Source organism: Convolutriloba macropyga, chromosome 13 (genome assembly GCF_964194025.1).
Source record: "Convolutriloba macropyga chromosome 13, txConMacr16.3, whole genome shotgun sequence".
In the NCBI taxonomy this organism is placed as follows: domain Eukaryota; kingdom Metazoa; phylum Xenacoelomorpha; order Acoela; family Convolutidae; genus Convolutriloba; species Convolutriloba macropyga.
The window spans coordinates 14,088,938-14,116,489 of NC_134480.1; the positions used below are offsets into that span (position 1 = coordinate 14,088,938).

The 27,552-nt window shown below is 37.5% G+C and overlaps 1 protein-coding gene across 1 annotated transcript in view; it reads right to left on the reverse strand.

The window, feature by feature from the left end:
- Positions 1-24,376, reverse strand: part of LOC142351866 (guanine nucleotide-binding protein subunit beta-1-like) — a 63,051-nt gene extending 38,675 nt beyond the window's left edge. Inside the window, exon 1 of the mRNA XM_075404105.1 lies at positions 24,340-24,376. The gene's annotated coding sequence lies outside the window, so the exon portion shown is untranslated. The remainder of the gene's footprint in view (positions 1-24,339) is intronic.
- Positions 24,377-27,552: the final 3,176 nt, after the last annotated feature.

The following is a 27,552-nucleotide window of genomic DNA, read 5'->3' on the forward strand; positions in this document are numbered from 1 at the left end:
ACAGATGTCAGCGGTAATGACAGGATTAGTAAAAGAATAGCAGAGTTTGAGGCTTTCGATTTCTTGCAATAAAGACAGAAATTGACTTGATTCTCCTTGGTGGAAACTAGACAAGTGGGCATTGTATGTGCAGCAGAGTGAAATAGAGTTAGTATCTCGGATTGGCAGCACAACACAATGTCCGGTATTGTTATACTTCGTGGTTATTACTGTATGATGCACTCGTAAGTGAATAGCTCTCATGACAACTCCATGCTTTAATTTTTGACTTGGTTCGCGTTTGTGGTTGCTTCTGTAGATCTGGTACTTTGGAAAAAAGGTGGGTTCGTTCTGAATGTCAGGAGTAAACCAAGTTTTAGATATGCAAAAAATATAGTAATTTTTGGAAGACATGCAGTTTGAGAATTTTGTGCGTCTGTTTGGTTCTAGTAAACCTCAGCTATTGTAACTGAGAACGGAGAGTGAGTGTAGTCAATCGGTCATTGATCTGTTTTCATCAATTTCTGGTTTTTTTCCCGAAATTGATTTTGTTTGACGGCAAACATTTGTTGTCTACCAGAAATTGTAACTTCAATTTTTTAATGCATATCGTTTGGCTCGTAGATTCTTTTGTCGTCGTTTGTTAGCTTGCTTTGCTTGACTAAGCATTCGCAGTGTTTCTTGAAATCATCATTTATTAAATCTGGAATAACACAGGTGGATTTTCCATTCAAATTGAAGTTTTCCAGTTCGTAGGCCGACTTCTGAATTAGATCCTTACTAATCTCATTTTGAGTTCGGATTAGGAGAGGCCGATACTCATTCCTGCAATCATGGCATCCACGAACTATTACGCCCAATGTCAAGTTTTTACTAAGATTTTGTGGCTTACTAACTCAATAATCAAATTGAATAGCGCTTCAAGCGTTCAAGCTAGAAAAGCATGAAGAGCCAAATTTAATACTATTTTCTACTGAAGCCATACGGATTTGTTCACTTTGTTCAACATTTATTTTTAGCAACTATTATTAGTGCACACTCGTCATATATGAAGTTAAACTGAAACTCAAACTCGAACTACGCTTTTATTGCCACGTATTCAAATGTTCACAATCACATGAGCTTAGCTCAAATCGAGCAAGAGATAACCAAATTGGTAAACCAGATTCGATGAATTTTGATATCTTCATACCAATTCAGAGAATGCGAGGCAACGTATAAAATATCCTGAACCCCATCCTCACTGTATTCAGAGAATCTTACGACATAAAGATCTACAACCAATCAGAGATGCAATTTTGACAAGTACGGCAGAATAAATCGAGCTTGAAAAACTATCAAAAATTAGTTGAAACTCGTTTATTTTGGCTTATTAAACTGAAGCACTTGCTGAGCAGCGAATTACTTGTTATCGTGTCTTGTTTCTGTAGAACATATTAGTGACTGCACAGTTTTAATTTACTTTAACTTGTTGAAAAATGAATTAACCTTGCTATTCTCAAAATTTTCTTGCTGATGAACAAAGTTCCAAAGTAGGATAAATTTTGTGCAAAGCACATAGTCAGTTGCTCTTACTGGTTTTTTTTTAACGAAGCCTAGAATAGTTTGAAATTGGTGTTATTGAGGCCAATTGAGAAACAGAAATTGTTCATTAAATTCGCTCAGAGTCTTCAAATCTGAGTTAAAAATTGTTGTTTTTTCTCGAAGACAGTTCCACCGATTCTGTTTATTTTTTTTTCATTTGATTATTTGTAGGACAGTGTTGTGCACTGCCAAGTTTGCTCAAACTTGAATCATTACTTACAGTGTTATTCAATATTGAACTTTTGGCCCCTGTATTAGGATTGGGTATAAAATATAAAATGTAGCCCCACGAAAGCAGTTTACCCAGCGTTGCTTATTTTTGCATCAGATAGTAGGCCTAACTAACTTTTATCATAATCTGACATTTATCTCACTAGCATTGCATTTGTGGTTGAGGAGATATTATTGAAAACCTTCCAATCTGAGACTAATTGGTTATTTGAAATTTTGGACTTTTGTTAAGTTGAAGCTAAGTTATTTGTTATTCAGCAAAACTGAACAAGTAGTTACTTGAAATTATTGAGTATTAAGTGTTGCAATGGCATTCAACAGTATAGCGGATAATACAGTTCACAAACATTAACTGCAAAATCACAATATCTGGAGAGATTTGAAACCGCTGGAACGAACTGGGCGGTGTAAAGATTTCCTTGGCTTTGATGCGAGAGCAGCCGTTACATTTGGTCCAATCTGATGAAAAGAATGCCGAAGGCAGCCCCCAAACAGAATCGAACAAATCAACAGCACAAAGCCAGTGAGCCGGAGCAAAAGGTGCAAGTGCAATTCACAAAAGTCATTGAAGAGCTAACCTCGCTTAAAAGGAATAATCAAAGCAAAAGCAAACAGCAACTAAGCAATTCAAGCACAACAAGCAGACAGGAGCTACAATCAACAGATCAAAGGTACGACAAGAAGTTCCAAGACTTAGTGGAAGAGGTTAACACTAAAACGTGGATTGGCTACAAAATAATTGAAGATTAAGATCGACGCAACAAACTAAAGGTCCTCTACCAACAGACTGTTTGCCTTCTAGAGGAAGAAATGCCCGAGCAACTGAAGTGTCAAAACAAGCTTGTGCCCTATCAAATTAATTTCGATAAAGAACATCTGAAAGAAGCAATGAAGTGCAAAGCAAGTTTGGACTATCATTGGCTTGAATATATAAACAAAGGGACGCAAGAGGCAATAAACGCAGAGCAAAGCAACACAAATCAAGCAGCGAACGACAACAAGAGCAACAACAAATACCCAATGGACAACCCAGTTGCTCACAAATTGCAAAATGGAACAACAGCATGCGGCCAAGAGACAGAGAATGTTTCAGAAACATCTTCAGCAAAGCAAAGACGTGAGGAGAGGATGAAGAAATTCGATCATCGAATTTGAAACCAAGATGCAACTGGAACAAGCACGGTTCGAGCGGAGGAGGCTAGAACTGGAAAGGCAAATGAAGGAACTGGAAACCAAGCATAATCTATTAGAGGAAGAGCGTGAACTAGAGCGCAAAGTGAAGAGAACAGCGTTAGAGAAGGCAGCCCCCAAACAGAATCGAACAAATCAACAGCACAAAGCCAGTGAGCCGGAGCAAAAGGTGCAAGTGCAATTCACAAAAGTCATTGAAGAGCTAACCTCGCTTAAAAGGAATAATCAAAGCAAAAGCAAACAGCAACTAAGCAATTCAAGCACAACAAGCAGACAGGAGCTACAATCAACAGATCAAAGGTACGACAAGAAGTTCCAAGACTTAGTGGAAGAGGTTAACACTAAAACGTGGATTGGCTACAAAATAATTGAAGATTAAGATCGACGCAACAAACTAAAGGTCCTCTACCAACAGACTGTTTGCCTTCTAGAGGAAGAAATGCCCGAGCAACTGAAGTGTCAAAACAAGCTTGTGCCCTATCAAATTAATTTCGATAAAGAACATCTGAAAGAAGCAATGAAGTGCAAAGCAAGTTTGGACTATCATTGGCTTGAATATATAAACAAAGGGACGCAAGAGGCAATAAACGCAGAGCAAAGCAACACAAATCAAGCAGCGAACGACAACAAGAGCAACAACAAATACCCAACGGACAACCCAGTTGCTCACAAATTGCAAAATGGAACAACAGCATGCGGCCAAGAGACAGAGAATGTTTCAGAAACATCTTCAGCAAAGCAAAGACGTGAGGAGAGGATGAAGAAATTCGATCATCGAATTTGAAACCAAGATGCAACTGGAACAAGCACGGTTCGAGCGGAGGAGGCTAGAACTGGAAAGGCAAATGAAGGAACTGGAAACCAAGCATAATCTATTAGAGGAAGAGCGTGAACTAGAGCGCAAAGTGAAGAGAACAGCGTTAGAGAAGGCAGCCCCCAAACAGAATCGAACAAATCAACAGCACAAAGCCAGTGAGCCGGAGCGAAAGGTGCAAGTGCAATTCACAAAAGTCATTGAAGAGCTAACCTCGCTTGAAAGGAATAATCAAAGCAAAAGCAAACAGCAACTAAGCAATTCAAGCACAACAAGCAGAAAGGAGCTACAATCAACAGATCAAAGGTACGACAAGAAGTTCCAAGACTTAGTGGAAGAGGTTAACACTAAAACGTGGATTGGCTACAAAATAATTGAAGATTAAGATCGACGCAACAAACTAAAGGTCCTCTACCAACAGAATGTTTGCCTTCTAGAGGAAGAAACGCCCGAGCAACTGAAGTGTCGAAACAAGCTTGTGCCCTATCAAATTAATTTCGTTAAAGAACATCTGAAAGAAGCAATGAAGTGCAAAGCAAGTTTGGACTATCATTGGCTTGAATATATAAACAAAGGGACGCAAGAGGCAATAAACGCAGAGCAAAGCAACACAAATCAAGCAGCGAACGACAACAAGAGCAACAACAAATACCCAACGGACAACCCAGTTGCTCACAAATTGCAAAATGGAACAACAGCATGCGGCCAAGAGACAGAGAATGTTTCAGAAACATCTTCAGCAAAGCAAAGACGTGAGGAGAGGATGAAGAAATTCGATCATCGAATTTGAAACCAAGATGCAACTGGAACAAGCACGGTTCGAGCGGAGGAGGCTAGAACTGGAAAGGCAAATGAAGGAACTGGAAACCAAGCATAATCTATTAGAGGAAGAGCGTGAACTAGAGCGCAAAGTGAAGAGAACAGCGTTAGAGAAGGCAGCCCCCAAACAGAATCGAACAAATCAACAGCACAAAGCCAGTGAGCCGGAGCGAAAGGTGCAAGTGCAATTCACAAAAGTCATTGAAGAGCTAACCTCGCTTGAAAGGAATAATCAAAGCAAAAGCAAACAGCAACTAAGCAATTCAAGCACAACAAGCAGAAAGGGGCTACAATCAACAGATCAAAGGTACGACAAGAAGTTCCAAGACTTAGTGGAAGAGGTTAGCACTAAAACGTGGATTGGCTACAAAATAATTGAAGATTAAGATCGACGCAACAAACTAAAGGTCCTCTACCAACAGAATGTTTGCCTTCTAGAGGAAGAAACGCCCGAGCAACTGAAGTGTCGAAACAAGCTTGTGCCCTATCAAATTAATTTCGTTAAAGAACATCTGAAAGAAGCAATGAAGTGCAAAGCAAGTTTGGACTATCATTGGCTTGAATATATAAACAAAGGGACGCAAGAGGCAATAAACGCAGAGCAAAGCAACACAAATCAAGCAGCGAACGACAACAAGAGCAACAAAAAATACCCAACGGACAAACCAGTTGCTCACAAATTGCAAAATGGAACAACAGCATGCGGCCAAGAGACAGAGAATGTTTCAGAAACATCTTCAGCAAAGCAAAGACGTGAGGAGAGGATGAAGAAATTCGATCATCGAATTTGAAACCAAGATGCAACTGGAACAAGCACGGTTCGAGCGGAGGAGGCTAGAACTGGAAAGGCAAATGAAGGAACTGGAAACCAAGCATAATCTATTAGAGGAAGAGCGTGAACTAGAGTGCAAAGTGAAGAGAACAGCGTTAGAGAATGATGATATGCTTTCCCAATCAACTAGTGCTCGAGACAAATTACCCTTAAAATGTACCCCAAAAAAGAGAGAGGTCTCAGAGTGGGCCAGCAGAATCGACAACCTTCTAACACCAGATCGATCAACAGCTCGCTTCGAAGCAGCACCTGAAGTGAACAGGCACAGCCACTTTTCACGATATCGCAGTTGACGAGACCGTTCCTCAAGTGATGGAGACTGAGACGTTTCCCCCAGAGCTGGTCTATGATACAACACTGGTTATTCAGGTAGCAGTAACCTACCAAAGCTGAAGTTGAACAACTTCGACGGAAAACCTCTCGAATGGCCGGAGTGGTCTAGTATGTTCATTGCTACAGTGGATCATCGACCGATACCAGACTCAGAGAAGATGAGCCATCTAAAGATTTTACTGACTGGCAAGGCAAGGTCAGCAATCTATGGAATGGGCTAATCAAGACATTTCTATGGTGCTGTATGGAGCATTCTAGAGAGGAAATTTGGAAGGCCTCATGTGATCATTGATGCACAACTGGAGAGTCTTCGCAAAGCAAGTCAAGTGAAACGTCATAACTCAACGGGTCTAATCAGTTTCTCAGTTATTGTTTCGAACTTTGTGAATGTGCTCAAAGAGCAAAAGCGGATTGGTGATCTGCAATCAAGCTCGACACTGTATATAGCAGTAGATAAACTACCTCAAATTCTCAAAGAGGAGTGGTGGTTCTATGTTGATGATAAAGATAAAGATTGACCTGATCAGATTATTTTTGAAAAATGGCTATCTAAGAGAGCATTCGTGCACGAGGGGTTATCAGCTTTCAAGGGAGAGCGAAGAGAAGAAGACTAAAGAAGCACAGATAGAGACAAACGGTTCTCGAAAAAATTGAAATTCAGTGCTAGTTCGAACGTGAAAGAAACGAAGCAAATGCAAATTGATCAGTGCCCAATAGCTGATGGCACTCAAAAATTTGGAATTGTCCACTATTCAAGAACATGAGTGTGTTTGATCGGTACGCAGCAGTGAGGAAGCAATGCTTATGTTACGGATGTCTAAGCAAAGGATATGCAATCAAAGATTGTAAAGCCATGCGTGCGGTATCAACGGACGCATCAAGAAGCACAACCGATTGCTACACTGAGAAAACCAAATGGACGGGGGCAATCACGCAGTCAACGTAAGCGCGGCAACAATCAACCAGACCAACGAAGTTACAAGCTTTCTTCAGATAGTTCCTGTCTCAATACAAAGCGGTGACAACAGGCTGAACACATATGCTTTTCTCGATAGTGGATCAACGAATTAAATCCTAAATCAAAGTGTGCAAGAGAAGTTACGAGCCCAAGGCACCGATGTGACGCTCAACATAGCTGTTAACACGGAACAAAGGACCTGAAGACAGAAATGGTTCCTCTAAAAATAAAGGGACTACATTCAAAAGTGCATTCAATCGAAGCTTTTGCACACCCTGCGAAATCCTTGGGAAACAAAAACTACAACTACAGCAAGCTGAAACAAAGCATCAATCACCTGAGTGTTCTACCCAAAAACATCAACTTGATGGAAGTTGGCATTATCCTTGGTCAAGATGCATGTGCTACAACGCCCATTGGACTACAAGATAGGAACACGAAGTAAACTTTTCGCCGTTCTAATGGAGCTAGCATGGGCAGTCAGTGGACCCCTGACGGTCAAAAGAAGACAAAATGTTTGTCATTTCGCATTCACAAAGGATGCAAAAGTGGCGGAGAATATCCAAATATGGTGGGACATAGAAACCTGTGCTTCCAAAATCAATGTCGTCAGTCAGTCAAAGAAGGGACTGCAGGCACAAACGATGCTAATAAGTACGAGAAAAATCACAGGCGAGCGTTACGAAGTGGGAATGCTGTGGACTGAACCAGAGCCAAAACTACCGGACAACTACATCTCAGCCTTTGATCAGCTTTACCCACTGGAGCGAAGATTCCTAAAGGACCCACACCCGAAGAGTTTGTGTCAACAATCAGTAGACACAAATGTAGAAAACAAATTCGTAAAGATATTGAACGGGTCTGAAATGAAAGGCACTTTCGGGAAGGAATGGTGTTTGCCACACCATCTAGTGCTAAACCCGAAAAAGCCTGACAGAGAGAGACGTATTTGCAAGGCTGCATCAAGAAGTAAGCCTAAATGACAAGCTACCAGCAGGGGTTGATTTGCTACATGAGTTAGAGTGGAACAATTTTCAGATTTTGTCAAAGACCAATAGCCCTAACAGCTGACATCGAATCGATGTTTCTACAAGTGCAAGTTCCCGAACAGGATAGAAGTTGCTTGAGTTTTATATGCCCCCAAGGACTAATGAACCCGTTCAGATGTACGCATATCAGCGTCACGTATTTGGAGCTAAGAGTTCTACAACTTTTGCAAACTATTCTCTCAAGCGAGTGGGACTGGACAATGAAAAGGAGTATCCAATTGAATCAAAGCAATACAAAACAACTTCCACATGGACGATTTCATCAAATCGGTAGGAAACCCTGAAGAAGCCAGTGAGGTTTTCAATCAACTACAACATCTTCTCTCACAACATGGATTTGAACTGAAGAAGTGGATAAGCAACAACGATGCAGTTACCGGAGCAATCTCAGAAGACTTGAAGTCAGTCAGCAACACGAAACAAGTCGATGTGGAATCCAATACGGAGGGATCCTCTGTGCTACGACTGCAATGGATCGTTACTGATGACAGTCTTCAAGTGTGCAGAGGTATGAACAAGGAAGTTGAAACACCTAAAACTCAGAGGTAGATTCTAGATCTTGTATCTTCAGTTTTCGACCCCATCAGATTGTTTGCTCCGTTCAGTGTTTACATGAGACGTTTTCTGAAAGGTATCTGGACTATGAATGGACAACATTGGGACAGCTAAGTGGAGACTGGCGAAGAAGAAGAATACCTGAGATGGAACAACAACTTCCAATAGTGGCTGAACCAAGCATCGATAGAAAGTACTTCAACAGACGATAAGGACAGAACCGAACTTCATGTGTTTGCTGACGCATCTGAAAACACGATGTGTTCAGTAGCCTATCTACGCTCACAACCAAAAAAACACTCAGCTGACTTAGCGTTTTTTTTAGAAAATGCAGAGTGGCACCAATGAGGCATCTATTAATACCCCGACTTGAATTACAAGCGGCAGTCATGGCAGTGAGGTTGAAGGAACAGATAGTCAAGGAACATGAAATGAAGATAAATAGTTGCAGTTTTTGTTCAGACTCAACTACGGTATTGCAAGGGATACAAAGCTCCCATCGTAAACAACAAGTGTTTGTGACCAATCGATTGGCTGAGATACTACATACAACTGATGTTTCATTGTGGAAACATGTGAGCGGTATCAACAACCCAGCGGACATTGGCATCAGAATGATCAGCATTGAAAAGCTCAAGAGAAGTGAGTGGCTCACTGGGCCGGCCTGATTGAAACGACCAGAAAGGGAGTGGCCAGAGCAGGTGAACCTAATCTTTGCATCAGATGTAGAGAATATACACTCATCAGTCTTCATGATACAGGCTGAAGAGAAGAAAGCTGTTATTCAGTGGGAACGATTCAGTAACTTCAACAGACTAGTGATCACAATGGCATACGTACAGCAAGCATTGAACAAACACAAGCCAATAACACTCGTAGCCAGCATTAAAGAAAGAAAAAAGGCTAAGGCAACAATCTTCAAGTTACTACTGCGAGAACAGTTTGGCGAAGAGACAAAATCTCTGAATTCTGAAAACGAAATCTCAAATGGCGGCCGATTCCTACAAATTTCACCATTTTTAGATGAAGAAGGACTTTCTTCGCGCCGGAGGCGGAATAGGCAAATGTCAATTGGACTTCAATGCAAAGCATCCAATGTTGCTACATTGGAAACATCCTGCGGTTGAATTATTCTTGCAAAATAAGCACAAGGACAATCAACAAGAAGGCACTGAGCCCGTTAGAAACACTGTTCAACGGAAGTTGTGGATCCTAGGCATACAAAACGCTTTAAGATCAATCAAGAACAATTGTTGTAACTGCAGAAAAAGTAGAGCACAAACGATAACACCAGTATTGGCCGATCTACCCTGAGGGCGGTTAGATGCTTCAAAAGCCTTTACAAATGTTGTAGTTGATCACTTTGGCCCTCTCATTGTGAAGATTGGGCGCAGAAACAAAAACAACGTTGTTATCTCCTTACTTGTCTAACCATGAGACCGTTGCATATAGAAGTGGTACCCAAGTTGAACACAGATAGTTGTCTCAATGCAATAATGAGCTTTACTGCTCGAAGAGGCAAACCGAACAAGATCATTAGCGACAACGAGACAAAATTTATTGGAGCTGAAAGAAAGTTTGCTGAGTACGTTCCTGCATGGAATAGAGAAGTGATCGAAGAACATCTAATTCTGCGAGGAATCAGATGAAGTTCAACCCACCAGCAGCACCCCAGTTTAGAGGAGTATGGGATCAGTTGGTGAGAATTTGCAATAAAGCAATGTATGCAGTGATGGGGAACAGATCAGTCACAGAGGACGCTCTTTCAACAACCATGTGTATTGTTGAGCAGACATTGAACGCAAGCCCTCTGTCTCTAGTCAGTTCAGATATTAATGACTTGGAAGCTTTGACGCCCAATCACTTCCTGCTTGGCAACAAGGACGTTTGCTTGCCCTACCCACCATGCGCAGAAATATTTGTGCATCATCGAAAGCTCTTTCGACAAACTCAAGCCTATGCGAATCTCGGATGTGACAGCGTTCGTAAAGAACATCTGCCAACTCTGAATAATTGACAAAAATGGGCATCTACGGTTAATGAAAACCTTAAAGAAGATAATCTAGTTTGGTTGATCGAAGACAGCAATAAGCGTGGACATTACAATCGGGGTCGATTTACGGAGACCATGGATGGGTCTGACGGTGTGATTCGATTAGCGGTAGTTCAAATAAACGACGGAGTGTACAAGAGACCAGTAGTGAAGCTTGCACCAGTACCAATTCGAAAAGATGTTTTCGCGATGGAAAACAGGGCCGACAATTTGACGGCTGAGCTTACTAACTCAATAAAAAAATTGAAATGCGCTTCAAGGCCTTTTCAAGCGTTGAAGCTAAAAAGCATGAAGAGCAAAATTTATTGCTATTTTCTACTGAAGTCATTCGGATTTGTTCACTTGTTCAACATTTATATTTAGCAACTATTATTAGTGCACAATCGTCATATATGAAGTTAAACTGAAACTCAAACTCGAACTACGCTTTTGTTGCCACGTATTCAAATGTTCACAATCATACGAATTTAGCTCAAATGGAGCAAGGCATACCCAAATTGGTAAACCAGATTCGATGAATTTTGCAATCTTCATGCCAATTCAGAGAAGGTATCCCGAACCCCAACCTCACTGTATCCAGAGAATCTTACGACATAATGATCTACAACCAATCAGAGATGCAATTTTGACAAGTACGGCAGTATAAAGCGAGCTTGAAAAACTACCAAAAATCAGTTGAAACTCGTTTTTTTTGTCTTATTAAACTGAAGCAGTTGCTGAGCAGCGAATTACTTGTTATCGTGTCTTGTTTCTGTAGATCATATTAGTGATTGCACAGTTTTAATTTACTTTAACTTGTTGAAAAAAGAATTAACTTTGCTATTCTCAAAACTTTCTTGCTGAGGAACAAAGTTCCAAAGTAGGAGAAATTTTTTGCAAAGCACATAGTCAGTTGCTCTTACTGGTTTTAACGAAGCCTAGCATAGTTTGAAATTGGTGTTATTGAGGCCAATTGAGAAACAAACATTGTTCATTAAATTAGCTCAGAGTATTCAAATGTGAGGTAAAAATTGTTGTTTTTTCTCGAAGACAATTCCACCGATTCTGTTATTTTTTTTCGTTTGATTACTTGTATGACAGTGTTGTGCACTGCCAAGTTTGCTCAAATTTGAATCTTTACTTACAGTGTTATTCAACATTGAACTTTTCGCCCCTGTATTAAGATTGGGTACAAAATTTAAAAGGTAGCCCCAACAAAGCAGATTTTGCATCGTTACTTTTTTTAATCAGATAGTAGGCCTACCTAACGTTCATCTTCCTGTAATATTTTATTTCACTAGCATTTGTGGTTAAGGAGATATCATCGAAAAACTTCCAATTTGAGACTAATTGGTTACTTGAAATTTTGGACTTTTGTTGAAGCAAAGTTATTTGATATTCAGCAAAGCCTTGAATTGTACTACCAGTTTCCGGAAGGTCAAAGAGAGTTGTTTGTATGAGTGACAACCAATGTAACGAAAGGTCATCTGACACCAAAACTGATACATTTTGTTCTAATAATTTTTTAGGGTGTAGTCTATGAGAGTCATCGTGTTCTAGGATCCATGATGGATCAGTTGAAGTCTGACCAGTTCACGAAACGAATGTCAATCATTTCGGTGTTGGTGTGTTTTAATAGGGGTATCAAAATGCCATGATACCAGCTCCCAATGGTTAACTTACGTTCTAGGAGATTTTAACCTACGGGGATTTCACCGGGAAAGATTTTGTTTTTGGCAGTTTCTTTTTATAAAGAACAAAACAAACAAAAACATTGTTCTTCTGCTTCCCGCGAGTAGTATAAAACTTAGGTTTCACTCAGTGCTTTTCTCCGATCATCATTCAATTTATTGTGACCTGAAAGTCTATCACCAGCCAATTTTTTGTCACTTGAATTTTGACTGATGTTTATCAATAAATTGTTTCCGTGTATTGCGGAATTTGGGTTTCGGAAACCATATTCCTTCCACTATGTACCAGAATTAACAAGAGGGGAGCTTGGAAGGAAGTGTTCCAATTGGAATTAATTGGTGCTTTGGATCCGTATTTAGGCAAAAGGTTAATTATGTCACGAAAGTAATACAAGTACAGTGATGCTGGGTAGGTATGATGAGAAGAACTCGATGAAATTGGATCATGTACCTTCAATTGTTTTTCGCAGTTCATCCTCAGCTCTTGCCCCGGTTGTCTGACCTATTCAAGTATATCTTAGCTGATCAAACATGACTTTGCACATAGCTTGGCCGCGATCCTAAATAGAAAATTTTTATACTAATTAGGGATCTATTCTGTTCCCCCCCCCGTGTTTTTTACGCCCCCCAGTTACAAATTATATGTTGTTATATAGCACGTTACTATGTAAAAAAAATAGCACGTGCGCCGGGGGGTGTAAAAAATATAAGCGAACTAAGCTGGGGGCCCAAAACAGAATAGATCCCTAATTAGCATCCTATGCCAACTGTCACTTATCCGCATCATTTTGGATTTCGTTCCTCCCTATGCCAGAAAACACCAGAAAAGAACATGTTCCGGGCTTTCATGGATTCATGGAAGCCCAGAACACCGTCAGGCAATTGATTACTTGCCTCGATATTGTTTGTTTGCGCACTGGCTTCAGACGTGTCACGCCTTTTTCGTTTATATCGATGTGCGAAAAGCTTCTGATTCTGTCTTTCATCTTTTGCTCTTATCAAAACTCGTAGCTTTTGGCTTCTTTCCTGGTTTGATATACATTTTGGTTTGCTAGAAACGATCTGCTTTTTACTAAGGAATTTGAACCCTTGGTGCATTAATGTGGACCGATGTGACTTGAAATCTAGATTGTCGCCTCAGGGTCTCGTTGCGGTACCGAAAGCGAACAAAATTAGCTCGGCACGTAACTTCTCTATGAGGTGCACTAGAACTGCAAATGAGCTATTTCGCCTTAGAGTGCGCAATTTTACGCTTCAAAGGGCTCTATATCTTAGAGCGCCTTAAAGTGTCTATACCAAGAATCTGTCAAACACCTGTGATTTTAGCATCACCAATTCCGGTTCGCTATACCTTAAATGCTACTAAGTTTATGTCAATCTTAACTCTATTTCTTTTGTCATGTAACGGTCACTCTACTCACTTGGAATTATGTCTTTTACTTTTACTACTACATCCGTTCTCATTGCTCGGAAGATTTCTAAATTTCTGTAAATGATGAAAGAAAAGAAAGAAGGAATTTATTTCTCACGAGTATTAAATATAAATCAATTAAATATAATTTATAAAGAGACTCGGAGGGGAGGGGCAACGGGACTATATTTCCTCATAATCCTGCCCTTCGTAGGTGAACTTACCTGTGCAATAGTTGCTGAATAGTAAAAGAAAAACAAAACAATGAAAAGTTAAAAAAAAATTTTTGAAATTTTTTCATGACTTCTGGTCTTTCAATGGAACATTAACCAAGTGCTTAACAATGGACGACTAATAACTGCTTATGGTTGTAGACGAGCCTAAATTGAGGTTCCAAGAATTTTTTTAACAAGTTCACAATTTTTCAATTTGCACCAGAATTGCAAAATTTTTCAAAAAATGGCCATATCTGAAATATTGGTCCTAGAGGGGTCATTCTTTTTCACGAGAAAGCGAACTAATTTTGGGTACTCCTGTAGCATGCAGGCAAGGGGTATGGATTTTTTGGGTACCTATAGGGAAAAATGTTTTTGAACAATTCGTCATTATTGAAAATATAGAAATCTTGCAGTTTATGATAAATTACTCAACTCTTTTGAATTTAGGTTTTCAGCAGTATTTTTTCTTAATAAAACAAAACTTTATTTAAGAAATTTTCTTAATGTAGGCCATGAATAGAATGAAGAAAAAACTTGAGCAGCTCATAAATATGTAATTCATACACTGTTAGAATCTTATGCTTGACAAATATATCTTCAGAATGATCAGAGCGCCTACGAAAATAAATAAATTTTAATATTTTTTCTGAAGTAGATAATTTTTTTTTCAAATTTGACGAATTTGAGCAACCGTAAAATAGTAAACCATATTGAACTATTGGATTTATGTTACTTTTATAATATCTTAAAAGTAAATTCCGCTGTACATAATGTCTAAACTTCACACACTGTTCTCCTAGTTTTTTTCACATAATTAATATGAGCAACCAAAGATAATTTGGAATCTAATCTTAAACCGAGATACTTATATAATTGTTTAGGAGCAACTGGACATTAATTCATAGTATATGATGGAATGGAAGCACTTGTGTTTATATTCATTTGTACAGTTTTTCTAAGTTAAGAGAACTTGTTTGCTACAAGCCAACAACTCATCTCTTGCAGATCTGATTCAATTTGATTCCTATTAGAACCTATTGCGGAAATATTTGGTCATCGGCGAAAAGAATTATATCAGTATGTTTGAAACACTCAGGTAAGTCATTAATATATATTATGAACAACAAAGCCCCAGTGGAACTCCACAGTTCACTTTTCTCCAATGCGATAAATGACCGTTTATTTCAATCAGGTATGATTGAAACACTTTAAAGAATTGCCACGAATACCATATCTTTCTAATTTCCAGAGCAAAATTTGATGATTTATTGTATCGAATGCCTTTTTGAGGTCAAGGAAGAAATTTAAAACTGGCAAATCTTTACAATTTCTAATTTTTTAAAATAAATTTTACGAGGGCATCAATTGTACTATGCTTAAGACGATAGCCAAATTGTTTGCATGAGAGTAGTAATTTTTTTTTCAAAGAAATAGTACACTCTGTTGTACATAACTCGCTCAAAAATTTTGCTGCAGACACTTAACAAAGATATAGGTCGATAGTTTTTTTCGTCAGTTTTTTCACCCTCTTTATGAAGTGGAATAACTTTAGCTTCAGCGAGAATCTTTGGAAACACACCTTCCCTAGATGACATGTTATTTAGATCACAGAGAAATGGAGCGGCGGTAATATCCGAACTGATCTTTATCAAGATATTACTCAAATTATTTAGACCAGATGATGATTTATTGTCAAGTTCACTCATTGTGCGTAAGATTTCCTCATCGATGGTTTTATATAAGAACATGGATTTATTATTACACTTGATTGATTTCAATGGTGCATCTGGTGTTTTCGAGGCAATCTTCTTACCAATGTCTGCAAAATAGTCATTAAAAGAGTTAGCAATCTCATCATTTGTCACGTTTTAACCAGTACTTGATTTGAGAAATGGTATATTCTTACTCACTTGATTTTACCGGAAAGATCATTAAGTAATGTTTATGTTAGTCTTGAGTGTCCTATGCAAGATTCAAAACGATTTGCGTAAAAATCCTATTTGGCAACTATGACTGAATTTTCAAACTTGGCAGGTAATCTCCTTTAAATGATTGATGTTTCTTGTGCTTTTTCATTTACGATGGGCCTTGTTTTTATGCGTTCTTAGATTTTTAATCTCTTTGGACACCCATTTTGGTTTCTTGTTTGATTCATTTTGAGCGTTCTGAAAGCAGCGAATTCATCTGTTATCTGAAGGAAAAATTTTTGAAATTGATTAAAAGCTGCATCAGGATTAACCGCATTCAGTATTGTTGTCTTATAGGCATCCAAATGATTTTTCAATTCCGATTTGTATCGACATATCTTTTACATTTTTTGGGAAAGACGTATTACGGTATATGAAGGTTGGACGAACATCGCAACCTTTTGGTCGTTTAGTTAAGACTGGATAATGACCCGAGAAACTTTGATGTTCAAGTACAAGGCTTTCGGGTGATGTAATATTTTGGTGTATTATATGATCTATACAAGTTTTTTGTCAGGCGTTTTTCACTCTCCATTGCTGGAGATAACTGCGTTCTTTTTCGTTTCACACTCTGGATAACGGTGCTCATGGTTTTTCGGGTCGGATTAGGAATTTGTATGGGCGTGTAATGTTAAATTTACCATTTTCAAGTCCCGGTTTGGGTAGTGTAGACTTGTTAGGTTATTTTTAGACTTTTGTGTACTCCTGTAGCATGCAGGAAAGGGGTATGGATTTTTTGAGTACATACAGGGAAAAATTTGTTTGAGCAATTTGTCATTATTGAGAATATAGAAATCTTTCAATTTATGATATAAATTACTCAACTCTTTTGAATTTAGGTTTTCAACAGTATTTTTTCTTATTAAAACAAAACTTTATTTAAGAAATTTTCTTAATGTAGGCCATGAATAGAATGAAGAACAAACTTGAGCAGCTCATAAATATGTAATTCATACACTGTTAGAATCTTATGCTTGACAAATATATCTTCAGAATGATCAGAGCGCCTACGAAAATAAATAAATTTTAATATTTTTTCTGAAGTAGATATTTTTTTTTTCAAATTTGACGAATTTGAGCAACCGTAAAATAGTACACCATATTAAACTATTGGATTTCTGTTACTTTTATAATATCTTAAAAGTAAATCCCGCTGTACATAATGTCTAAGCTTCGAGATAATCACACACTGTTTTCCTAGTCTTTTTCACATAGTCAATATGAGCAACCAAAGATATTTTGGAATCTATTCTTAAACCAAGATAATCACATATTTGTTTAAGAGCAACTGGACATTAATTCATAGTATATGATGGAATGGAAGCACTTGTGTTTATATTCATTTGTACAGTTTTTCTAAGTTAAGAGAACTTGTTTGCTACAAGCCAACAACTCATCTCTTGCAGATCTGATTCAATTTGATTCCTATTAGAACCTATTGCGGAAATATTTGGTCATCGGCGAAAAGAATTATATCAGTATGTTTGAAACACTCAGGTAAGTCATTAATATATATTAAGAACAACAAAGCCCCAGTGGAACTCCACAGTTCACTTTTCTCCAATGCGATAAATGACCGTTTTATTTCAATCAGGTATGATTGAAACACTTTAAAGAATTGCCACGAATACCATATCTTTCTAATTTCCAGAGCAAAATTTGGTGATTTATTGTATCGAATGCCTATTTGAGGTCAAGGAAGAAATTTAAAACTGGCAAATCTTTACAATTTCTAATTTTTTAAAATAAATTTTACGAGGGCATCAATTGTACTATGCTTAAGACGATAGCCAAATTGTTTGCATGAGAGTAGTAATTTTTTTTCAAAGAAATAGTACACTCTGTTGTACATAACTCGCTCAAAAATTTTGCTGCAGACACTTAACAAAGATATAGGTCGATAGTTTTTTTCGTCAGTTTTTTCACCCTCTTTATGAAGTGGAATAACTTTAGCTTCAGCGAGAATCTTTGGAAACACACCTTCCCTAGATGACATGTTATTTAGATCACAGAGAAATGGAGCGTTGGTAATATCCGAACTGATCTTTATCAAGATATTACTCAAATTATTTAGACCAGATGATGATTTATTGTCAAGTTCACTCATTGTGCGTAAGATTTCCTCATCGATGGTTTTATATAAGAACATGGATTTATTATTACACTTGATTGATTTCAATGGTGCATCTGGTGTTTTCGAGGCAATCTTCTTACCAATGTCTGCAAAATAGTCATTAAAAGAGCTAGCAATCTCATCATTTGTCACGTTTAAACCAGTACTTGATTTGAGAAATGGTATATTCTTACTCACTTGATTTTACCGGAAAGATCATTAAGTAATGTTTGTTAGTCTTGAGTGTCCTATGCAAGATTCAAAACGATTTGCGTAAAAATTCTATTTGGCAACTATGACTGAATTTTCAAACTTGGCAGGTAATCTCCTTTAAATGATTGATGTTTCTTGTGCTTTTTCATTTACGATGGGCCTTGTTTTTATGCGTTCTTAGATTTTTAATCTCTTTGGACACCCATTTTGGTTTCTTGTTTGATTCATTTTGAGCGTTCTGAAAGCAGCGAATTCATCTGTTATCTGAAGGAAAAATTTTTGAAATTGATTAAAAGCTGCATCAGCATTAACCGCATTCAGTATTGTTGTCTTATAGGCATCCAAATGATTTTTCAATTCCGATTTGTATCGACATATCTTTTACATTTTTTGGGAAAGACGTATTACGGTATATGAATGTTGGACGAACATCGCAACCTTTTGGTCGTTTAGTTAAGACTGGATAATGACCCGAGAAACTTTGATGTTCAAGTACAAGGCTTTCGGGTGATGTAATATTTTGGTGTATTATATGATCTATACAAGTTTTTTGTCAGGCGTTTTTTCACTCTCTATTGCTGGAGATAACTGCGTTCTTTTTCGTTTCACACTTTGCATAACGGTGCTCATGGTTTTTCGGGTCGGATTAGGAATTTGTATGGGCGTGTAATGTTAAATTTACCATTTTCAAGTCCCGGTTTGGGTAGTGTAGACTTGTTAGGTTATTTTTAGACTTTTGTGTACTCCTGTAGCATGCAGGAAAGGGGTATGGATTTTTTGAGTACATACAGGGAAAAATTTGTTTGAGCAATTTGTCATTATTGAGAATATAGAAATCTTTCAATTTATGATATAAATTACTCAACTCTTTTGAATTTAGGTTTTCAACAGTATTTTTTCTTATTAAAACAAAACTTTATTTAAATTTTCTGAATGTAGGCCATGAATAGAATGGAGAACAAACTTGAGCAGCTGATAAATATGTAGTTCATACACTGTTAGAATCTTATGCTTGACAAATATATCTTCAGAATGATCAGAGCGCCTACGAAAATAAATAAATTTTAATTTTTTTTCTGAAGTAGATAATTTTTTTTCAAATTTGACGAATTCGAGCAACCGTAAAATAGTAAACCATATTGAACTATTGGATTTATGTTACTTTTATAATATCTTAAAAGTAAATTCCGCTGTACATAATGTCTAAACTTCACACACTGTTCTCCTAGTTTTTTTCACATAATTAATATGAGCAACCAAAGATAATTTGGAATCTAATCTTAAACCGAGATACTTATATAATTGTTTAGGAGCAACTGGACAATTATTCATAGTAAATGATGGAAGGGAAGCACTTGTGTTTATATTCATTTGTACAGTTATTTAAGTTGAGATAACTTGTTTGCTACAAGCCAACAACTTATCTCTTGCAGATCTGATTCAATTTGATTCCTATTACAACCTATTGCGGAAATATTTGGGTCATCGGCGAAAAGAATTATATCAGTATGTTTGAAACACTCAGGTTAGTCATTAATATATATTATGAACAACGAAGGTCCAAGTATTGATCCCAGTGGAACTCCACAATTCACTTTTCTCCAATTCGATAAATGACTGTTTATTTCAATCAGGTATGATTGAAACCACTTTAAAGAATTGCCACGAATACCATATCTTTCTAATTTCCAGAGCAAAATTTGATGATTTATTGTTTCGAATGCCTTATTGAGGTCAAGGAAAAAATTTAAAACTGGCAATTCTTCACAATTTCTAATTTTTTAAAATAAATTTTGCGAGGGCATCAATTGTACTATGCTTAAGACGATAGCCAAATTGTTTGCATGAGAATAGTAATTTCTTTTCAAAGAAATGGTATACTCTCTTGTACATTACTCGCTCAAAAATTTTGCTGCAGACACTTAACAAAGATATAGGTGGACATTTTTTTTCGTCAGTTTTATCACCCTTTTTATGAAGTGGAATAACTTTAGCTTCAGCGAGAATCTTTGGAAACACAGCTTCCCTAAATGACATGTTAATTAGATCACAAAGTAATGGAGCGTTAATATCCGAACTGATCTTTATCAAGATATTACTCAAATTATCTAGACCAGATGATAATTTATTGTCAAGTGCACTCATTGTGCTTAAGATTTCCTCATCGATGGTTTTATATAAGAACATGGATTTATTATTACACTTGATTGATTTCAATGGTGCATCTGGTGTTTTCGAGGCAATCTTCTTAACAATATCTGCAAAATAGTCATTAAAAGAGTTAGCAATCTCATCATTTGTCACGTTTGAACCAGTACTTGATTTGAGAAATGGTATATTCTTACTCACTTGATTTTTACCGGAAAGATCATTAAGTAATGTTTTTGTTAGTCTTGAGTGTCCTATGCAAGGTTCGAAACGATTTGCGTAAAAATCTTATTTGGCAACTTTGACTGAATTTTCAAACTTGGCACGTAATCTCTTGAAGTTATATAAATGACTGATGTTTCTTGTGCTTTTCCATTTACGATGAGCCTTGTTTTTTTTACGTTCTTAGATTTTTAATCTCTTTGGACACCCATTTTGGTTTCTTGTTTGATTCATTTTTGAGCGTTCTGAAAGGAGCGAATTCATCTGTTATCTGAAGGAAAAATTTTTTAAATTGATTAAAAGCTGCATCAGCATTAACCGCATTCAGTATTGTTGTCTTATAGGCATCCAAATGATTTTTCAATTCCGATTTGTATCGACATATCTTTTACATTTTTTGGGAAAGATGTATTACGGTATATGAATGTTGGACGAACATCGCAACCTTTTGGCCGTTTAATTAAGACTGGATAATGACCCGAGAAACTTTGATGTTCAAGTACAAGGCTTTCGGGTGATGTAATATTTTGGTGTTTTATATGATCTATACAAGTTATGGATGATCTGGTAACTTTGGTTGGGGCGGGTTCAAATAAATCAAATCCTTTTGAAACTATTCTGTTTTTGTAATTTTTTGCTAGTTGATTTTCTTTGAAATATCGATTTTGAAATCACCAAATTATGAATGGAACCTTAGTTGATGAAAAGCTTTCTATTAATATATCAATTTTCTCAATGAATTCGGTTTTGTTATTCCTTGTTGGATTATAAATAACTAGTGCTCTAAACATTTTATCACCCTTAATTACATCAGCCATTAGTGCTTCTTCCAAATTAGTACTTATTTCTTTCATGTAATCATTTTTCATTTGAAGCATTACACCACCGCCCTTAGAGATACGGGTTTGAACTATTAATTGATTATAGCCATGAACTAAGTAACATTTCGGATCATCATTTTCTGTTAACCAAGTTTTGCTTAGACATAAAACAGAAGGGGAGACTCAAGACATAGTATGTGCTTCCAAATTGTCCAGGTTCAGTTTAAGGAACGTACATTATTATGCATATTAGTTAATTTATTAAGTTCCTGTTTCGGCATTCCGAAACTTAGTACTTTTATCAGTTGCATTAATTTCTAAATCAGTTTTAACATTATTAGTAACTGTTTCCTTCAACATTATCAAACGAGGCCTCCAAAATTCTCAGGAGATTGAATGAACGGAGCACCTTACCCAAGGAAATGTTTTGGCGAGATTCCCATGCATCTACTAATACAGAGAAAGCAAATCTGTTAAACAATTATTTTCAATCAGTTTTCATCGAGTCAATTTGTTCAGCTGGCATGTTACCGCAAATGGCAAATCCTGTGGCAGTTCTGTCAGAAGTTACCTTTTCAGTGAACCAAATAACTAAGCTCCTCGAGATTGTGCCTTCTAGCACAAATGTGGCTTGTGATGGTATACCATCGTTTGTTTGGAACAGCTGTCCCAGTACTCTGGCCGGGTATGTATGCTCTCTTCTCATATATTATTAATACCAATGATTGGCCGAACTTTTGGAAGTGCGTTACTCCGATTTTTAAAAAAGGCTCCAAAACGATGTAGAAAACTATAGACCGATCTCTATCCTGCCACGACTTTCTCTTGTATTGGAAAAAATCATTTTTGATTACTTATATTGCGTTCTTCGCTCACAGCTGAGCGCTCGGCAGCACGGGTTTCGTAGTGGGCATTCAACTATCACACAACTTCTAGTATGCCTCCACGATATCTATGAGAATTTTGATAGTAATTCCGAGCAAATAATAGTTTACCTTGACTTCTCTAAGGCGGTCGATACTGTGAATCATAACATATTACTTTGCAAATTGGCATACTTTGGACTAGACAAAAATTTTTAAAAGTTGATGGAAACTTATCTCACTGACAGAACTCAAAGAGTTCAGATCGATGGGTGTCTGTCTGACTGCGAGTCTATCTCAAGCGGTGTTCCCCAAGGGAGTGTTCTTGGCCCTCTCCTCTTTTTAATCTATATAGATGACATGCTGGCTTTGCCTTCTTTTTCAACTTGTTTTTGTTACGCCGACGATTTGAAGTTGATATGCTCCTCTGAAAATATCTTTTTTAATTTGCAAGAAGATCTTGAGCGTCTCTCACAGTGGTGCAGAGACAATAGCATGATGTTCAATTTAAACAAATGCGTCTTTTTACATCTCTCAGAGAAGACAACTGGCAGTCTTTTTATTGACGATTACCAGCTCCAGAGAGTTGATTCAATATGCGATCTTGGATTACAGGTATCAAAAACACTCAAATGGGAAGCTCTTATACGTGGTAAACTCCTTAAAGCGCGACAGAATTTTATTTATCTCCGACACTCTGTGCCCTATTGCCTACCTTCTAAAGTAAAATTCAACCTGTTCTCCGCGTGCGTGATGTCTTCGCTTCTCTACGCTTCTCCAGCCTGGCATTTTGACGCTACCCATTTGCGACTCTTGGAGAAATTCTATTGGAAGGGACTATGCTGGTGTTTTGGTTATAGTGAGTATAATTCTATTTTGTCTCTCTCAGAGCCTCCCTATTGCCTATCAATTTATTGATCGTGATTTGAAGCTCTTCATCAGCATTGTTCAAGGCAAAAGTTGTATTCCCTTCAGTCAGCATTTCAGTCGTGCACGATCTAACAGATGTCTCCGCAGCAGTCAAACAGTTCATCTCGTTGTCAATGCATGCGCCAAGAAGCTGACCGCCATGTCGTACTTTAACCGCATTCAAACTGTTGTAAATGATTTTAATGATGTGGGTGATTTCGATTTACTCTACCCTCCATTAGATTACAAAAGTCGTTCGCAAAAATTCTTTAGTGATCTGCGAGACTGCAAATTTGAATTCAAGCAAACCTGTACGTGGTCAATAAAGTGTCGATGTCCTGTATATGTATCTTAGTATCCCTTCTTTTGTACAGCTTTTTTCTACTCGGCTTTATGTACATATCTTAATTTGTTATTGTTAAAATTCCATCAGTTTGGTAAATTGAAGTCTTTGACTACTAATACTACTACTTAGTGACTCCTTCAAAGCCAGCACTAGCGCAGGAACAAGGTTTTTCACAATGTCATTCACCAAGTTGGGATTGTCAGGCGTTTTTTCACTCTCCATTGCTGGAGATAACTGCATTCTTTTTCGTTTCACACTTTGCATAACGGTGCTCATGGGTTTTCGGGTCAGATTAGTGATTTGTATGGGCGTAATGTTAAATTTACCAATTTGAAATACCGGTTTGGGTATTGTAGACTTGTTGGAAACGCTAGGGGCAACAAAATCACGGAGCTCCTTAGTTGATTTTACGTGAGTAGCATCAGCATTGGGCAAGTTCTGTTTAGGCATAGACATCTTGTTTCCTTGTAAAAGTTAGTGCCATTTGTTTTGCTTCAGTTCTTACTTCCCTGTCTCTCGGAGCTAGACATTCTTCAACCTGTACGGGTAGTCCTAAGAATTGCTTATGCCCTTGAGCCAGGTTCTTCTTCGCCATTTTAAATCACGGTCCTGGTGATCTATAAACTTTACGATCGGGCGTTCGGGCTTTGGTTTAATGGGTGACTCGCTGGTGGGGTTGAAATTTAGTTTCAAAATCTGTTTGAAGAGAAACATAATGCTTGATAGTGCGTCGCCTTTGCATTCGACATTGTAGAAAATTAAGCACAGTTTTCTGGAGTACTTTTCTAGTTCAACATTTCGCTCATCCAGTTTGTGTATATCATTTGTTTTGATGTTCGCCATATCTTTCATGTGTCCTTGACCGTTTTGAGCCTCCTCGATTCACCGTCCTGCTTTATTATCAGTCGCATCATTTTTCGCATAAGATCTTTCATCGCCGAACCCACATCATCATCATCTAGTTTTTCTACTTCGTCCGCAATAGAGTCAACTTCAAAGCATTCTTCAAGATCATCAAATTCCATGTCCATTCTCTGAAACTATTTAATAAGTTTATCACAACAATTAGGCTAAATTGAACTCTGACTCCTAAATTTGAAATTTGACTACTGCCAGAATTTATACATGTATTTAGGAGTTGAGATGCCCCGAGTCAACCAACCACCCTTCTTGGGAGAAGAGTTTTCTTTTAATTGACATTTTTTCAACAGCTGTGAATTTCAGACTTAATGGGCTACTTGGAGCCAAAAGAGTGGGAAAAATTGGTCGCTGAACCCAAAGAAACAGGACTACGGAGTGTATACAAAACTTTATTCCCAGACTTTTCTGTCAAACGTCCTCCTGGCTTGCCATCGCCGAGATCTTTCAATGAAATTCAAGCAGAAAAAAGAGCCAGGTTTTCTTTCTTGAAAAATGAATTTGCCAGACGTCAGCTCAGAAAAGGACTGTTCGAACATCCTATATACGGTGAAGCCATGTTATACGATCCTGCACACGAACGCTGGATATACATGCAAGCCAAACATGCTGAAATGTTTGGTCGCATGACGAGGAAATCGGCAGCAGCTATTGCGCTCATGCTGTTGCCTATACCAGTTCTAGGTTACCAGGTGTACAAGAATACGAAAGCCAGATTCATTAGATACGACTGTGGATATCGGACAGATCTAAATGTATACAGGTTTCATGACATGTATGTTGGGTGTTAAAATGAACATTCGAAGATTTCTTAGAGACAAGTGTATCGATTAATAAGAAAGAGAATTTTTTCAAGTAATGGGCTAAATTATTGATTTTGCTTCTACAGGATATGAGAAAATTCTCAGTAGCTAACTGTAACTGACAAAACTTTCTAAATTTTTCTAATACTCGCTTAATAAAACTCTAAATTGACGTCGTTTTATTTTGTATCTTCGCAAGTGGAATCTTTAGTAAAAAAAATTGGGACGTAAATTATTGCTCGCGAACTCGTTCGAAGGAATTATTGTCTTCTTATTATTAGCCGCAAAGCGATGGCTGTGCTTATTATTGGCCTTTTGTTGAGGAATATTTGTATTACACAGGTTTATTTTTACAACTCGAAGAGGAGTGTTTATTCGACAGGTTTTTATGACTCGATGAGTATTTGTATTACACAGGTTTGTTTTTACGACTCGAAGAAGAGTGTTGGCATTCTGCAGGTTTTTCTACTGAAAGAGAAGTATTGGTATTTATTTATTTTTTTTTGCTGAACAAGTCTGTTTTTTTGAATTGAACTTTGAATTATTTGTTTTCGGACACTGACTTCTATTTCTGTACCTCGGAATTAAACAGAAGCTTAGTTTCTAATATAAAGTAATTAGGAACCGCTCGTAATTTTCAGGGGTTAAAGGTCATTTTTAGTTTAGAACTTCTAGCTGCCCTCCCCTACCTTACCCCCTGGCTACCTACCTACCACCCCTCACACAAACGCCCCTCCACCACATCAATACGCCTCCCCCGACGACCTCCCCCCTCCCCAAAAAAATCTACGTACCAAACCTAAAACCTACCTACACCCCCACACCATGCCTCTAACTCCGCACCCCCACTGATGCCATGAACTGCCAGAGCCATAAACTAAATAAACTAAAAATTTTGTCTACTCGTTAAAAAGATCTATAGTTTTGATAGTATTCAGTTTTTTTCATTATTTCTATTTGACAAAAAAGTTAAGGTGAGGTTAGTGATAATATTGCATGAGTCTTCAAGTTTGCTACAGTATTCTAGTGGCTATCTTTTTCGAACACTGATGTTTGTATAAGCACGTCGACTTTTTTTCTCTTTTTTTCGAACAGTGACTTGTTTGAGAACGTCGGCTTCGTTTTCGAATGGATTATAACAGAAATTTAACTGAACACAATATTTGGCAAATGCTGGTGTCATTAACAAATTCCTAATCCAAATTTGATATGAATTACACTTTTCTATTGGGTGAAAATTTGATATTTGGAAATGGAATGTGATTGGTTTATTAGATTGACTTACTAAAATAGTTGAAGTTGCATGAAAGAGCTGGAAGAGATAGAAAAATAGAATAAAGTTGCAAAGAGTTGTCCTGAGTTGTCCATTTTTCACTGCAGCTACTGTTGTAAATTTTTTCAAAATACGTATAACCATGCCTAATGATGGGACAGACGGTCATGCATCACAGTTTATCATTGAATCCGATTTTATAGCAGTTTTTCTACTCGAGAAATGTCGTTACTTTCACAAGATGAAGCCAATAGATGTGTCTGGTCAAATAGCTTTTCCGTGTGCTTAAACTGTTTCTCTCTAGAAACAGCTCAAGATACACGGCTCGCATCACTATTGATAAACCATCGCCTTACTGCTGTATAAAAGTGTGAAATCTAAACTGTAAAGCTGCCATTAAAAAAGCGAGAACTTTGAGGAATGGGAAATAGTTAATAACATCAGCATCATCGAATTTTAAACTTATTTGAGCCAAATAATGAACCATAATCCATTAGAAAGAACACTTTTACCAGGATGCCAAGTCTGTATTACTGAACTTTAAGTTGAAATGGAAGCCACCTTCCTAGAAATTCGAGTAGACATGTTTTCATGCCATAACACATCGCTTCAGAAACTGGATTTTAAACTGACTGATCCTTTCAAACATCGAAAGTTCCGGCAATTGACAATTTACCACACTTTGCGACCACTCCTCAACCGAGACAACAGTTCCTTGAGGAAATACATATTCAGATGTCAGAAATTCCTGACCAACGAAGACCATCGTTAAGTAAATTAATTGAAATTGTTCAACCAATTTTAATGGAATTGCAGAGAGTTCGACCTAATTTAAAGAATCCTTTCACGCAAAGTGACACAATTTTTCTGTCATAATTTGCACAATCTGCTATAATCTCAACGATATCGCACGCTCTCATGAATTACTTTTGTCAAAAGTATAGCTGACGGTATTCAAAAATGCGAAAGTTTGTGTTGTTCATTCACAACATATCCTTGTGGTAACAGAAGATGAAAGGCAGACACCTATGCTACAAATTGGAAACTGACTTACAGCAAAAAACATTGTCATCACGGACAAATAATTGTCAAAGCTTATTGGACCTACAACTCCACAACGAGAGCAACTCCAAGTAATGCAACCAGCCTACGACCTCGACCTATTTTGCCAGCGTTTTCCCACTGATCTTAAATCAGCCTAAGGGAAACATAAGTACATGACAAATAATTCATGTAGCTACATCAAGTAAAGGTTGCTG